This window comes from Aquarana catesbeiana, linkage group LG02 (genome assembly GCF_042186555.1).
Source record: "Aquarana catesbeiana isolate 2022-GZ linkage group LG02, ASM4218655v1, whole genome shotgun sequence".
In the NCBI taxonomy this organism is placed as follows: Eukaryota; Metazoa; Chordata; class Amphibia; order Anura; family Ranidae; genus Aquarana; species Aquarana catesbeiana.
In genome coordinates, this window is record NC_133325.1 from 393,823,453 (window position 1) to 393,838,462 (window position 15,010).

At 42.6% G+C, this 15,010-nt stretch overlaps 1 protein-coding gene across 4 annotated transcripts in view; it reads right to left on the reverse strand.

Annotated features, from left to right (window-relative positions):
• Nucleotides 1–15,010, reverse strand: part of ULK2 (unc-51 like autophagy activating kinase 2) — a 171,410-nt gene that overhangs the window by 101,807 nt on the left and 54,593 nt on the right. The window lies entirely within an intron of this gene.

Consider the following 15,010-nt stretch of genomic DNA (forward strand, 5'->3'; position numbering starts at 1 on the left):
TCCATTTGCGTAAATTCCGATCGGGTGTAGACAATTCCCATGCACAAAGTTCCACACATGCTCGGAATCAAGCAGAAGAGCCGCACTGGCGATTGAACTTAAATTTTTCTTGACTCGTCGTACGTGCTGTACATCACCGCGTTCTTGACGTTTGGAATTTCCAACCAACTTTGTGTGACCGTGTGTATGCAAGACAAGTTTGAACCAACATCCGTCGGAAAAAATCCGATGGATTTTGTTGTCAGAATGTCCGATCGCGTGTACAGGGCATTAGCTTGCAATAAACATTAAAAAGGTGTTTGTGCGGTATGTGCAAAAAATGGCTCAAAAACACAAGTAAGCTTACTAGACCCCTAGACCATCATTGGCATTCAGCTTTCAATTCTGCCGTTGTACGGTACAACACATGGAGGTAAGGAATGCAGGACTTAAAGTGACTAAAGTAATGGGCAGCACAGTGGTGTAGTGGGTAGCACTTTCGCCTAGCAGCCAAAAGGGTCGCTGGTTTGAATCCCAACCACGACACTACCTGCCTAGTAGCATGTTCTTCCTGACAGTTTACATACATACACAATTATATATACACACGATAGAGATTATATATATATATATATATATATATATATATATATATATTTATATTATGTAAAGTGCTGCCTAAATTGACGGTGCAATATAAGTACCCGAAATAAATAAAATAAGTATAAATTGGCTGTTACACAAATAAAATTTGTGTAGGTGCTACATAGGTTATAAACGTGTACAATCCCAAGAGTTAGTAGACTCGGGCCCTCGATTATTACCACAAGCGTTTAATCTTTTAGCAAGTACAGTAATCTGAGCACAAGCAATGCAGTCAATGTATGACATGTAAATTAACATTTCAGGGCGTTATGCTAAAACCTCTTTACTGCTGTTCTGGCATTCCTGGAAAGGTACTTTCTAGGAAAGTCAATGTTTCTGACATAAACCAAGTTGAACAGGTCTGGCCTCTCGCACAAGGCAGTTCAGATTACAGCCATAAAGGCTTATTTTGTTACCTCCCCCCGCAGCTGGATGGCCATGACCCTGGGAAATCATGGGACACAGTTTGCTGAAATGCTAAAAGACTGCAACTTTAGTTAAAGTTGGCGGCAGTGATTATAAAATGCCAGAGGTGACATTCACATATTACAGCAATGACTTTTCACTGTACACTATGTGCCCTCACTAAATAAAAAGTTCAAGAGCTTCTCAAGAACATTAACATTTACTCAAAACTCATAATTATGCTTAAAGCCTGAACGGAATCCAGTGTTTGTCTATACATTATTATAAACTACAGTCAATTCTTTTCACATTAATACTGTTGAGTAAGGAGGACATATGCATATTTGCCATAGCTTTAAAATCAATACCCAAAATACTGAATCAAGGGGCAAAAAAAACAAAACACAAATGAAAGCCTGGAAATGTTAAATTGAACTCCACGAGTGGTCTAGCTTGGTTAATCTAATTCTTTATCTCTCCTCTGAAGGAATGCCGGGGATACAGAGGTTTAAGCCAGCTATAGATGGATCGAAATTCATCCGGTTTAGCAGGAACGGTCTATGGCATAGGTGCTCAACCTGTGGTCCTCCAGTCCCATAATGCCTTTGCCTTTGGGAGTCATGCTTGTAACTGTTCAGCCTTGCAATGCTTCATGGGACTTGTAGGTCCACAACAGCTGGAGGGCCACAGGATGAACACTCATGGTGTACGGCATGGGTGCTCAAGCTATGGCCCTCCAGATGTTGCAGAACTACAAGTCCCACGAAGCACTGCAAGGCTGACAGTTACAATCATGGATCCCAAATCCCAAAGGCACGGGCATGATGGGACTTGTAGTTCTGCAGCAGCTGGAGCACCCATGGTCTTTTGGCAGGTTGGCTGTACTGAAGTCAATCCATGGATCAATTTAATTACAACCAGCCTGTTGGGTTTTTTCACCCGATCACTAGCCACTAGCATTGTATTCTGCCAGCTGGGAAACCTCCTTGCACTCGCCACCAGAACAGCAGCACTGCAGGAGGGAATCCCCCATGAAAACTGACTGTGTTGATGGGGGAAATCAAGCAATTTTCTTTCCTTCAACCCGTGGTTGAAGGAAAAAAAATTGCATAATGTATGGCCTGGGTTACTGTAGTAGCCTGTGCAACATATAGTCAGCGCTGGTCTCTCCCATGTGTTGCACAAGCGACTTGTCTTCTCTATACTAACTCGGGGGTCGCTCATACGGCCCACACCTCTGCCATTCAGAAAGTTTTGTATTTCTTTTCATTGAACACAAGGCATTCTCTGATTGGATAAGGTAGAGAGGAGAAGAGGATGATGTCACAATCTCTGCCCCATCCGATCAGCGGAGACCCCCTATTAATTGAAAAATTACAAGATGTGCACCAAAAATGGCAGAAGTGCTGAGTGACCCCCTGTATTGAGTATGCAGACAGTAAGTCCCTCGAGCAGTACCTGTAAGAGACCAGCATTGACTGTATGCAGCACAGGCTACTACAGCAATTTTCTTCTTTCCCAGCAGCCCTCGGCATGTGAGATATGAAAGATTAGATGTAGCCAAGCTGGACCAAAGTACCTTAAAAAAAAAAAAAAAAAAAAAAAGATAAAATTCCTGGAGTACAGCTGTAAAGACCAAGTCCACCTGTTCTTGCAGGGAAAAAATGTGCAGGTTTTGTTTTTCTGCAAAGTACTGCACCTGTAATTGGAAGATGGCAGATGCAATGCCAGGCTCTTGCAGACTCTTCCTCCAACTCCCTAGGGGAAAGTGTTGATTGACTACAAGTGAAGTGATTACAACAGTCGAATTCCACTGAGAGCTGCAAGCTCATTTGCTGTGGTAGAAGATGGGACTTGTAGTTCATTTATTCACAGATCTTTGTGAATGAATGACAGTGGCTGCGTGGGCACAGCACTGAGCAGACATGCCAATTTAAATAGGACATCGGCTCTGAGGGAAAGGAACCTGCCAAGGGAAGGGGGCATTGGGTTTTTGCCCTTTTGCACTACTGTATTTTACACCTTAAATACATGTGCAACATGTAGCATGGTGCAAAAGGTGGAGTTAGCCGTTAAACTAGTATGTCTTCTAAAGTTGAAAACCAAACACCTGAAATAAAAAGTCAGCAGTCATGAAAGTCAATAACAAGACTTTGAGTTTCAAAGAAAAAAAAAAACTTTTTTTTAACATGGTAAGCGATACTTTGAGAAACCACACCTCTAAAATCCCCAGGGCAATGTTGTGCACCAGTTCGTCTGCGTCACAAAGTTCACACCGTGCATCAGATAAATGAACCATTTAGCTGTAAGATTAGGAATGTGAAAGGTTTTAAAAAGTTTTCAGCACTTCAATGAACTTCTAAGCATTCCTCGAAAAGATCCACATGCTGAAAACTGAAAAATAGCATAGTACAGTTGTGCTCAAAGTTTGCATGCCCTGGCATAAATCATGACATTTTGGCATTGATATTAAAAATATAACTGATCATGCCAAAAAAATGTCTTTTATTTAAGGAAAGTGATCATATTAAGCCAGTTATTATCAGATAGTTGTTTGGCTCCTTTTTAAATCATGATAACCGAAAGCACCCAAATGGCCCTGATCAAAAGTTTACATACCCTGGAAGGTTTGGCCTTGGTACAGACACAGACAGGTTAAAATGGCAATTAAAAGGTTAATTTCCCACATCTGTGGCTTTTTAAATTGCAATTAGTGACTGTGTACAGTATAATTAGTCAGTTGGTTAGCTCGCATGTGGATGCACTGAGAAGGCTGGATACTGAGCCATGGGGAGCAAAAAAGAACTGTCAAAAAACATGCGTAACAATTTAATGGAACTTTATCAAAATATGGAAAAGGATATAAAAAGATATCAAAAACCTTGAATATAACAGTCAGTACTGTTCAATCAATTTTTAAGAAGTGGAAAATTCAGGGATCTCCCGATACCAAGCCAAGGTCAGGTAGACTAAGAAAGGTTGCAGCCTCAACTGCAAGAATTGTTCGGGATACAAAGAAAACCCCATAGGTAACCCCAGGAGAAATATAGGCTGCTCTGGAAAAAGATGGTGTGGTTGTTTCAAATAGCACAACACAACGATACAAATTAGCTGCATGGTCGAGTTGCCAGAAAGAAGCCTTTACTGGGCCAATGCCACAAAAAAAGCCTGGTTACAATATGCCTGACAACACCTTGCCACGCCTCACAGCTTTTGGCACATTGTATTCTGGAGTGAAGGCTTCTTTCTGGCAACTCGACCATACCCAACAAGAACAGCCTATTGGTTTAAATGCATTGGGGGCGAATGACTTGTGCAGATGTCATTACACCTGCTGGAGCTAGCAGTGGTGGTGGTTGTGTTTACATGGGATTTATCCTTATACTTTGTGAGTAGATGCACAAATACTTATTAGAATAAATCTGCGGGTTGCACTATGGAATGCTTGCTTATCTCTTACATGGCTTAATGTACATGGTGGAGTGGAGGTGAAAACAGTGAATCCCTGCTGATGTATTCTTGAGTTCCTGAAGTGCCATTGAACAACCTGTTGCTGTGATATCCCCTATCCACTTGCCGAACGCAATACGTACATATACGTTGAGTTTTGCAAGTGGTGCACGTTTAGGAGATGATCTTTACTGTACCTATGATCAAGCCTTATTATAGTTTACTCCCACTTACTTTTGGATAGAGTAGAGAGGGATTAGAACACCTGTCAGTTTTTATTGTTGTCTGTGCTTCTGTTTAGAGAATCACTCTCTCCATTTGTCCTGTTCACCATTATCACCAAGAGTAAAGGAAATCCCACATTTTTGGTCATCACCAAAACAGGTATAGACGAGAAATTTTCCAACAGGGACACTAGTTCTGGTGACTGAGGACAGCCAGGGACTCCCAGATCAAATCTCTCACTATCTCTTGTTCTGCCAACTACAGTAAATATATGCTAGAATGCACTCTAGCACAAATTACATTTGTTATGATGTGCCATTTAGTACATTTCAAAAGACACTTTTTTTCATACAAATTATTTTACTCACTGTGCTACAGTATTTACTTACGTAATACATATCTAAATCAGTACACTAAGGAATACATATTTTCAAGAACAATAAAAAGATTAAAAAGCGACCAAATGTGACAGAAATGCATGAGTCAAGTATGAGTCACAGGTAGTGGGTGAACGTAGATTTTTATTTTTATCCATCAAGAGCATAAATAGATGGTGTTGCTATGCTACTCCCAACAGTAGTACAAAGTAACAGTAGAGACCCCTGGTAAATTGTATACATAACAAATATAAGATTTATACATATAAAAAAACAAAAAAAAAAAAAAAAAAGAAAAATATCACTTTAAAATGAAGCTTATGCAGCAGAAACAAATCGCACATTGGGCTTAAACACCACTTTTACAGGCGTTTAGGATGTTTTTTTCTGACTTTAAAACACACCTCTAGCCTATGCGTTCATGTACAGATAGGAGTTTACAGGTGTAAAAAAAGCAAAAAATCACCACCAGCACATTCAGCAGAGGAGCTTCTGGGCAGAAAAAAAAAAAAAAAAAAAAACAGTCGCGCATAAATGCTAGGTGTGTTAATTGCAATTGCGTGTTAATGCATTCTATTGGCCAGAATACATTTATACACTGGCCAATCAAATGTGCATCAATGCATGCCCAATATGTGGCTTTTACTGTGTTCTTTAACCCCTTTGTGCCTAAGGGTAAAACAAATGTTAATGCCGAAGTACAATTTTGCAACTCTGACATGTGTTAGTAAAACCATACATATCATCACTACTCCGTGCATCCAGGTGGATTATACCTTGTTTTTTTAGGACATACTGGGCTTTCATTTGGCAGTTAATGGATATCTCCTGATTTTTTTTTATTATTATCAAAGGAAAACTGGCCCAAAAAAAAAAGAAAAGAAAATATTTTTTAAATATAGCAGTATTTCTTGTTACTACCATAACCTACCACCAAAGAACCACCCAAAATAGTAGCTATAGTACAGTCCAGAAACAATAGTGAGCATTTTGCTTTTTTACCTACCTAAAACAGACATGGATACCAATTTAACAAATGCTTTTTTTAAAAATAAAACCTGCCCAAAATATACTGACCATGACCTTCAACTCCTACTTGACCCAAACACTAACCCTGGCACTGACCTAGATCACACCTTGATCTAGTTTTTTTTTTTTTTAAACACACTTTTCTCTCTGCAAGGAGAGAGATGCAATGTATCTTGTCTCCCCATTCACAGAGAGAGAGAGAAAAACACAGGGACTGATCACTGTGGTAGCCAATCAGAAGCTATCAAGGCGATCGGGTGACCCAGAACCGGGATGGTTAGTACAGGACCTGGGGCAACCCCGGTCTCTGCTGGGAGCGGTCCAGATACGCATATATGTGGCCCCAGAGCAAAAAATATCCAGTCCAGTGGGGCCGCATATATGCGTACTATCGGCACGAAGGGGTTAAGCAGCTGTTTTCCTACCAGGGGATAAGGCGTTCAGAGGAGCTGAGCAAACTCAGTGAGCTCTATGTGCATGAGGCCTAAAAAATATCTAAACCCCAAAACAAAAAACTGTAATATGTTGCAGCTTCATAGTTATTAGATGTGATGGCTACATTAGTCTGCTTTATTTCCTTATGGTCCCATTCACATAGGCGAATGGGACCGACTGTGATTACATGAGGGAGACTCTTCGGGATTCCCTGCAACCAGCGGCGGGCAGGAAGCCCCCTTAGCTATCCACAGCCAGAAGCATGTAATCCATTAAGCTGCGATTACCTGTGGATGATCAGCCCTGGACGCAAACTCACCTGCATCACCGATTACATGCAAACAATGGCAAATAGCCTCTGATTGCTTTGAATGGGGCTTCCCACCTGCAGCTATTCGCAGGGAACCCCGTTGGAGTCTCCCATGGGTTTTCATGGTCGGCCCTATTCGCAAGTATGAATGGTATCCCTGTCAACAACACACTAAGGCTTGGTTCACACCTATGCAGTTTGCTTTTGATCCGATTCTGCAGTGCTTTTTGTGGTGCATTTTGCGTTTTTGTGCATGCATTTTTTACGTATTTTGCATTTTTTATGCTTTTTTTGGCCAGTTTGTTGTTGGGTAGATTAAAAACCGCAAATTGCGGCAAAAATCACTATAAAAAGCAAGGCAAAACTGCACTACATGCTCTTCTGCACCTTCTCCATTGAAGTCTATTGACCCAAAAATGCACCATTTTGCTTTTAAAAAAAAAAAGTCTCTGACCCTTTCCAAAAACGCAGCGGCTGAAAAAAAGCATAGATGCGAACGTGTCCTATCGGAAACCATGTTAAATGAACCGTAGCGCTGCACGATTAATCGTTAAAAAAATATTTTTAAAAAATTGCGATCTCGATTCAACCCCCTCACGATCTCTATGCAGAATTTCCCGATTTATTCGTGTAACAAGTATAGCGAGTGCTGTCAAAAGAAAAAATACAGGCAGTCTGCCAAGTTTTTCACAACATAGTCAGCCTAGTAGAGAACTATAAACAATGGAACTTTTCCTTCCTAGATCAAAAAGGGATGCTTTTCGGTGTGTAAATAAAGGAAGTTTAACCTCTAAGGCCCCTTTCACACTTATACGACTTCAAAGTAGCGCGATTTTGCCGCGATTTGGGAGCAGTACTACTTTGTACGACTTTGCCACATTTTTGGCATTAACAACTGAAAACATACAGTAGTTGGTATGAATCATAAGGGGGAACTCCACGCCAAGTTTTAAATAAAAAAAACTGGCGTGGGTTCCCCCCTAGGGGCATACCAGGCCCTTAGTTCTGGTATAGATTGTAAGGGGAGCCCCCTACGCCGAAAAATCGGCATGGGGGTCCCCCCAAAATCCATACCAGACCCTTATCCGAGCACAGCCCGGCCGGTCAGGAATGGGGTGGGGACGAGCGAGAGCCCCCCTCCTCGACCGTACCAGGCCCCCCCACCCCAAAGCACCTTGTCCCCATGTTGATGAGGACAAGGGCCTCTTCCCGACAACCCTGGCCATTGGTTGTCAGGGTCTGCGGGCGGGGGGCTTATCAGAATCAGGGAGCCCCCTTTAATAAGGGGGCCCCCAGATCCTAGCCCCCCACCCTATGTGAATGAGTATGGGGTACATCGTACCCCTACCCATTCACCTAGGGAAAAACGTGTCAGTTAAAAAAAAAAAAAAACAACACACTACACAGGTTTTAAAAGTAATTTATTAGGCAGCTCCGGGGTCTTCTTCCGACTTCGGGGGTCTCTCTGGCATCTTCTCCCGGTGTCCGCATCTTCTGCCGGCTCCACCGCTATCTTCTGCTGCTCTTTTGCCAGCGGTGGCCCGGACTTCTGGATCGTCTTCTTCCCTCTTCTCTTTCAGAGATGTTGACACGACGCTCTCTCCAGCTGCAATGGTCTCTGAGCTCTCCGCAACGGACTTATATAGGCGGTGACCCCGCCCCCTTATGCCGTCGCAGTCCCTGGGCATGCTGGGACTGTGACGTTTTAGGGGGCGTGGTCACCGGGTGATGACCACGCCCCCTTATGACGGCACAGTCCCAGTATGCCCCGGGACAGTGACCTCATAAGGGGCGGGGTCACCACCTATATAAGTCCATTACGGAGAGCTCAGAGACCATTGCAGCTGGAGAGAGCGTCGTGTCAACATTGGAAGAAAAGAAGAAGGCAGAAGTCCGGGCCACCGCTAGAAATAGAGCTGCAGAAGATAGTGGAGGAGTCGGCAAAAGATCAGGACACCGGGAGGAGACGCCGGAGAGACCCCCGAAATCGGAAGAGGACCCCGGAGCTGCCTAATAAATTACTTTAAAAACCTGTGTAGTGTGTTTTTTATTGACACTTTTTTCCCTAGGTGAATGGGTAGGGGTACGATGTACCCCATACTCTTTCACATAGGGTGGGGGGCCGGGATCTGGGGGCCCCCTTATTAAAGGGGGCTCCCAGATTCAGATAAGCCCCCCGCCCGTAGAACCCGACAACCAACGGCCAGGGTTGTCGGGAAGAGGCCCTTGTCCTCATCAACATGGGGACAAGGTGCTTTGGGGTGGGGGGGCCCCGCAGGGTGCCCCCCATGCCCCAAAGCACCCACCTTCCCATGTTGAGGGCATGCGCTGCCTGTCGCTCATCGCGAAAGGAAAAAAAAAAAGTTTTCCATTCCCGATCAGCGAGCCAGGCTTCTGCTTACAAAGTCGTACTGAAATCGTGTCTATATTATTCAGGTACTATTTGCATACTACTTGAGGGTTTAACATTGAGGTCTATGGAGTACAACTCGCATAGAAGCTGGACCAAAGTAGTGCAGGGACTACTTTCAAGTTGGCAAGTCGTGCCAATATGAATGGTAGTCATTGAAAATCATGGAGAATGACTTGTCATACGATTTTGCAGTACAAAATCGTGGGACAAGTCGTATAAGTGTGAAAGGGGCCTAAGGCCTCATGCACACTGCTGCTGGTAAACAGACTTTAGGAGCAGTTGGGCTTTTTTTTCAGCTGCCCCTGAACTCTCCTCTATGTCATCTTACCAGTACACAGGGTTGTTTATAGTCGTTTCTAGGCAGTTGAGTTCAGAAGCAAAATGGGTTCAGGACGGATGTTCAGAGGCATTTGAAACGCCAAATGCCTGTAAACGTGGTGAGTCGCGTTTAGCCATGTTTAGTTTACAGGAGTTTTTCATTTTTGGCTATTTGAAAAAATAAATAAAAAAAAAAAAAAAACACGCTTCTAAAAACGCAAACATGTCAAATCGCAGCTAAACGCAGCATGTAAACGCAGCAAAGCGGACGTTTTAAAACGTGGGTTACTATCTGTCAAGTTAAATTTTTTAGCAGAGGTTGTAAGAATGTCCCGTGTACATGAAGCCTTAAAGTTTGTATCTGACTGTATTTTTTGCTAGAAAATTACTTGGAACCCCCAAACATTATATATACTTTTTTAGCAGAGACCCCAGGGAATAAAAATGACAATTGTTGCAATATTTTATGTCACACTATATTTGCGCAGTGGACTTTCAAATGCAATTTTTGGGGAAAATATAACTTCAATGAATTAAAAAAAAAAAAAACTAAACAGTAAAGTTAGGCCAATTTTTTTGTATAATGTGAAAGATGATGTTATGCAGCGAGAATCGTGATCTTTATTCTAAGCAAAAAAATAGCAATTCTCATTTTAGCCAGAATCGTACAGCTCTAATGGACTGTAGTGCGTTACTGCAAAAAGCATTAAAAAAAATGCATAGGTGTGAACCAAGCCTAACTGTTCTATGGCTACATCCAGGGTTAGTATTTGGGTCACATAGGGGTCAAAGGTCATGGTCAGCATATTTTGGGCAGGATTTTCTTTTTCTAAGCATTTTTTAAAATGAGTATCAGTTTGTTTTAGGTAGGATAGATTTTATATATGTAATAATAATAATAATAATAATAATACGCACTATTGTTTCTGGACTGTAATTACGGGTACATACAACTAACATACACATATGTGGTATCGCTGCAATGGTCCAGAGCCGGAGAATTTATTTTGGGTTGTTTGGTGAAGGTAGGTTTGGGTAGTGACAAAAAATGTACAGCTAGATTTAAAAATAATTTTATTTGCTTTTTTACCATTTCGGGGCAGTTCGCAGATTTGATTGGCCAGTATATATTTATTCTGGCCATTAGAATGCATTGACACGCAAAGTCATGCAAAATGTTCTTCCAAGTTCCAGCTCTTCCTTGTTAATACCACCCACATTGCCAGTTTTTTGTTACAGAGATGAGACAAGCCACTTAACACTAGCAGGGGTGCTTAGAATGTTTAGCTTTTGTTTATGTAAAAACCTTTATCCCAAAAGGAAAAAAAAAAAAAAAAAAGTTTGCTGTAAAGGCTTATAAAAATATTAGCTGGAGTTTGGCTTCAATTTGTTAAGGTGTCCAACACTCCCTCCCCCCTAGATGAACAATGCTGCTATCCAAAAGGTGCCCCCTGTGCACCTTTATCCAGAGTGGAGGCACTCTAATATAGGAGATGTGTTATTGGTCCGATCACCAGGTCCCAGAGAGACAATGATAACAAAAGAAAAACGAATGCGACCAACACATCTTATGACTGGTAAGCTGCAATTTATTACATTTTTAGTTTTGTGTTTAAAGGGTAAGTTCACCTTTGCAGAAAAATCTGTAAGGTGAACTTACACAGGACGCCCTCCTCACCACCCTCCCCAGGCCCGCTGACCTAGACCACCGCGATCACCCGCACTGACACATCGTGTTGCCGCCTCACCGGTCTGGGGCCTAGAAATTCCCTGCAGCTTAATCTCCAAACTGTACCTTGTCAGGAGGTACGCTTAGGAGCATTCTAATTGGTCGGCGCCATCACATGGGCAGCACAGACCAACCAGAACCAATGGATCTCTATATCCAACTGATCGGGTACCCTGAGCCCTCTACACCCAAGTTGCTGGCAGCCTTACATTTTTTTTGGAAAGGCATCATACCACTTGGTCACAGGTAAGATTGTGGGAATTTCCCAGTCCTCTTCTGTCTCCTCACCCAAGTTCTAATTGGATTCCGTGCAATAGCACCAAAATACATCTTTTTCCCCCGATTCTCGCCAGGAGTGGGATGAAATTAAAAAAAAAAAAAAAAAGGATTTCTACAGCATTGTCAGAATACCTAATGTGTTTGGTGCAATTGACTGTTCCCATGTTGCCTTTTTTTGCACCATCATTTAAGGAGCACATATACAGGAACAGGATGCTTGTGATAACTTACCACACTTTGTCATGTGGTATTTTCGAAAGATAACGCATGCAAGTTTATAACGAGAGTGTTTCTTGAATTACACCAGGTTTTTTTATAAACGTTGTGCGATATGTTATCGCATACTCAAATGTGGTAACACATCGCTTAGTGAATTGTGCCCACTTACCTTTCTGTTGCTTCAAGCACTTCTGTTCAGCACTGGGAGTTGATGGAAATAAGCAGTACCTCCAGCAGAGGAACATGTGTATGGAGGAGCCCGTGTATGGAGGAGCCCGTGTATGGAGGAGCCCGTGTATGGAGGAACTCGTGCCTCACTCAATGTGACAGAACAGGGCCAATCAACATTGTCACGCAAGGGGTCTTGTGTAAGCTACTACAGTAATTCATGGCTGACACAAGGATTTCAGACCAGAAAACCGAGGCAGCGAATAGAAGGTAGGTATATGCCGCTAAGTAAGGAGCATTAAAGGGTATAAAGGACCAGGTAAAGACAGCAGTAAACAACCTGTCTCAAATGTATTTTACAAGGAAGAACACGTGGTTGGATAATAGATAAAATTCTAATGCCCCGTACACACGATTGGACATTCCGACAACAAAATCCATGGATTTTTTTTGACGGATGTTGGCTCAAACTTGTCTTGCATACACACAGTCACACAAATCTTGTCGGAAATTCCGATCGCCAAGAACGCGGTGACGTATGACAAACTGAGAAAAATGAAGTTCAATAGCCAGTGCGGCTCTTCTGTTTGATTCTGAGCATGTGTGGAACCTTGTGCGTCGGAATTGCGTACACACAATCGGAACTTACGACAGCGGATTTTGTTGTCGGAAAATTTGAGATCCAGATCTCAAATTTTTGTGACGGAAATTCCGATGGAAAATGTCCGATGGAGCCTACACACGGTCGCAATTTCCGACAAAAAGCTCCCATCAACATTTTCCATGGGAAAATCCGAACGTGTGTACGGGGCATTACCTATACATACACACCTTTATACCACTGGATAAAAAAAATTGTAAGTTGTAAAGAAGTAAACAATAAATTTGAACATTTTCACGTACTTTATATAAAGCAAAATAGAAAAAACTAAAAATGAGCCTAGGTTTCCAAATTACTTTATAATGTGAGATCTGTTTAATGGAGCAATATGCAGTAAAAAGTCGAAGTGAACAGAAATTCAAAGTTTGTGCTGAGTGCCACAAAAAAGAATGTAGAAAGCCACATCTAGAACTCCAAGCATAGGTTTGAAATGCTCAATTTAAACAAGACTGCAAATACAGCAATCCAGGCAATGAGCCATGGTGCTACATGCTAAACTGAACAGAATGCAAATCAAGGCTTATTCAATGCATTCACAAAACCCTGGCGTCAGGCCTGATGTGCATACAATAGACATTTTTAGTTCTGTTCACCACTTATGTGCTTACACTCAGCAGACTCATGTATAGGGCTCCTGGCTTTGCTGGAGATCAGGCTGCCAGCTGACTTGACACTATGCAACCGTATCATGTTTTCAACCAAGTGTGCTTACAAATGGCATCAAAGCCTGCCCACACTGACTGAATGACCAGTACAAACCTCGCTAATCTTGGATATGCTTATATGAAACTCCAAACAAAATACTCACTCTGCACACCTATTTACTTTGACCTCATTCCCTCTAAATCTTACATCTTAATTTAGCTGTTGTTTTAGTTACAACAAAGTCAATAATTCTGATCAAAATATGTGCCTTTAAATAGAGCTCACTATATACCAATCTGCCAAAAGGTGCCAAGCAACGCGACGTACAGGGTAAAAAAGTGTAATATTTTATTTACATAGAGTTGAGGTGGGCATACTTGCTTTGTGTGGAGAAAAGGTTATCGATATATTGTTCAAGCTATTAAATATGACGATCTATGGATGCTGGGAAGCGCAGAGACTGCAGACAAGATGGAGAACAGAGATAAACAAAAAGAGCATTAGATCTTCTACTCTGTGATGGTGAACCTTGGCACCCCAGATGTTTTGGAACTACATTTCCCATGATGCTCAACTACACTGCAGAGTGCATGAGCATCATGGGAAATGTAGTTCCAAAAACTCTGGAGTGCCAAGGTTCACCATCACTGTTTTAAGTATTGGGGTTTACACTTGCATACGAGTGCCTGTCCCTGAGGATATTGCAGTTGTGCCTAATGTTTAGCATAGTCAAGCTTGTTAAGCTTGCGTGTTGATCTTTCCATTTGCTGTGCTGTCCCTGTAGAAGGGTGGCAAAGTTCATCTACTGTTATTCAATAGGGAAACAGTGTTGTCACCCTTTTGTGCACATTCCTACTGTAAGAATATAGATAGCTGTGCTGACACACAGCGTGCCTCTGCTCTCATCTACAGCAGTGGGCAGTACGTCAAGAACTGCTGATAATTGCAAGTAACGATGGCACTATCACAGACACAATGCTGCCACCGTTTGGACAGGAGGCAACCAGTGGCGTCCCGTCCATTAGGGGCGCAGGGGTGCCACCCTCTAATCTATATAAGGGGCGCCGAATGCATTGACTCCAATGAGGGTTTTCTTTTTAAGCACATGATTAGAGGGGGATATAAAAGGCTTCAAAAAAAAAAAAAAAGAAGGGTGGGCTCGGGGGATTCTCAACCTGGCCAATCAGGAAGTGGGTCCTGAGACCCGTTTCCCAATTGGCCGAAAAGAGAAGCCATCCTACTGGCAAAGGAGGAGGAGGGAGGAGACGTACGGCTGCCATGATGCCAAGGGACGCAGGGGAAGCCCGACCAACAGAGGGGGGACACGGAGGCTGGGACACAGAAGAGACTGAGGGGGGGAAGAAGCCACCGTCTACAAGTCAGGTCAGGGGCAGCACAGGGTGAATAAGCTGGTGACCAGGAGTGTGGGCATGGTGTGAGGTGAGGGGTGGAGCGATGGGGGTGGGGTGGGGGGTTGATTTGCTTACTACTCTGAACATACAGTATGCTCATTTTATGCATGCAGAATACTCTGCTTGATTTGGGATCTTTGGGTTAAAATCTACTTTAAAGAACTGTTCGTTTTTAAACAACTTGTCCTAAGGTATGCCTCCACCTCCCTGAGTGCAGCCCACCTAGAGAATTACTTACCTTTAGGGCCTTTTCACACGTAATGCAGTGGAAAAAAATGCATGCAAGCACGCTGCAATGCTTCACAGTGCAC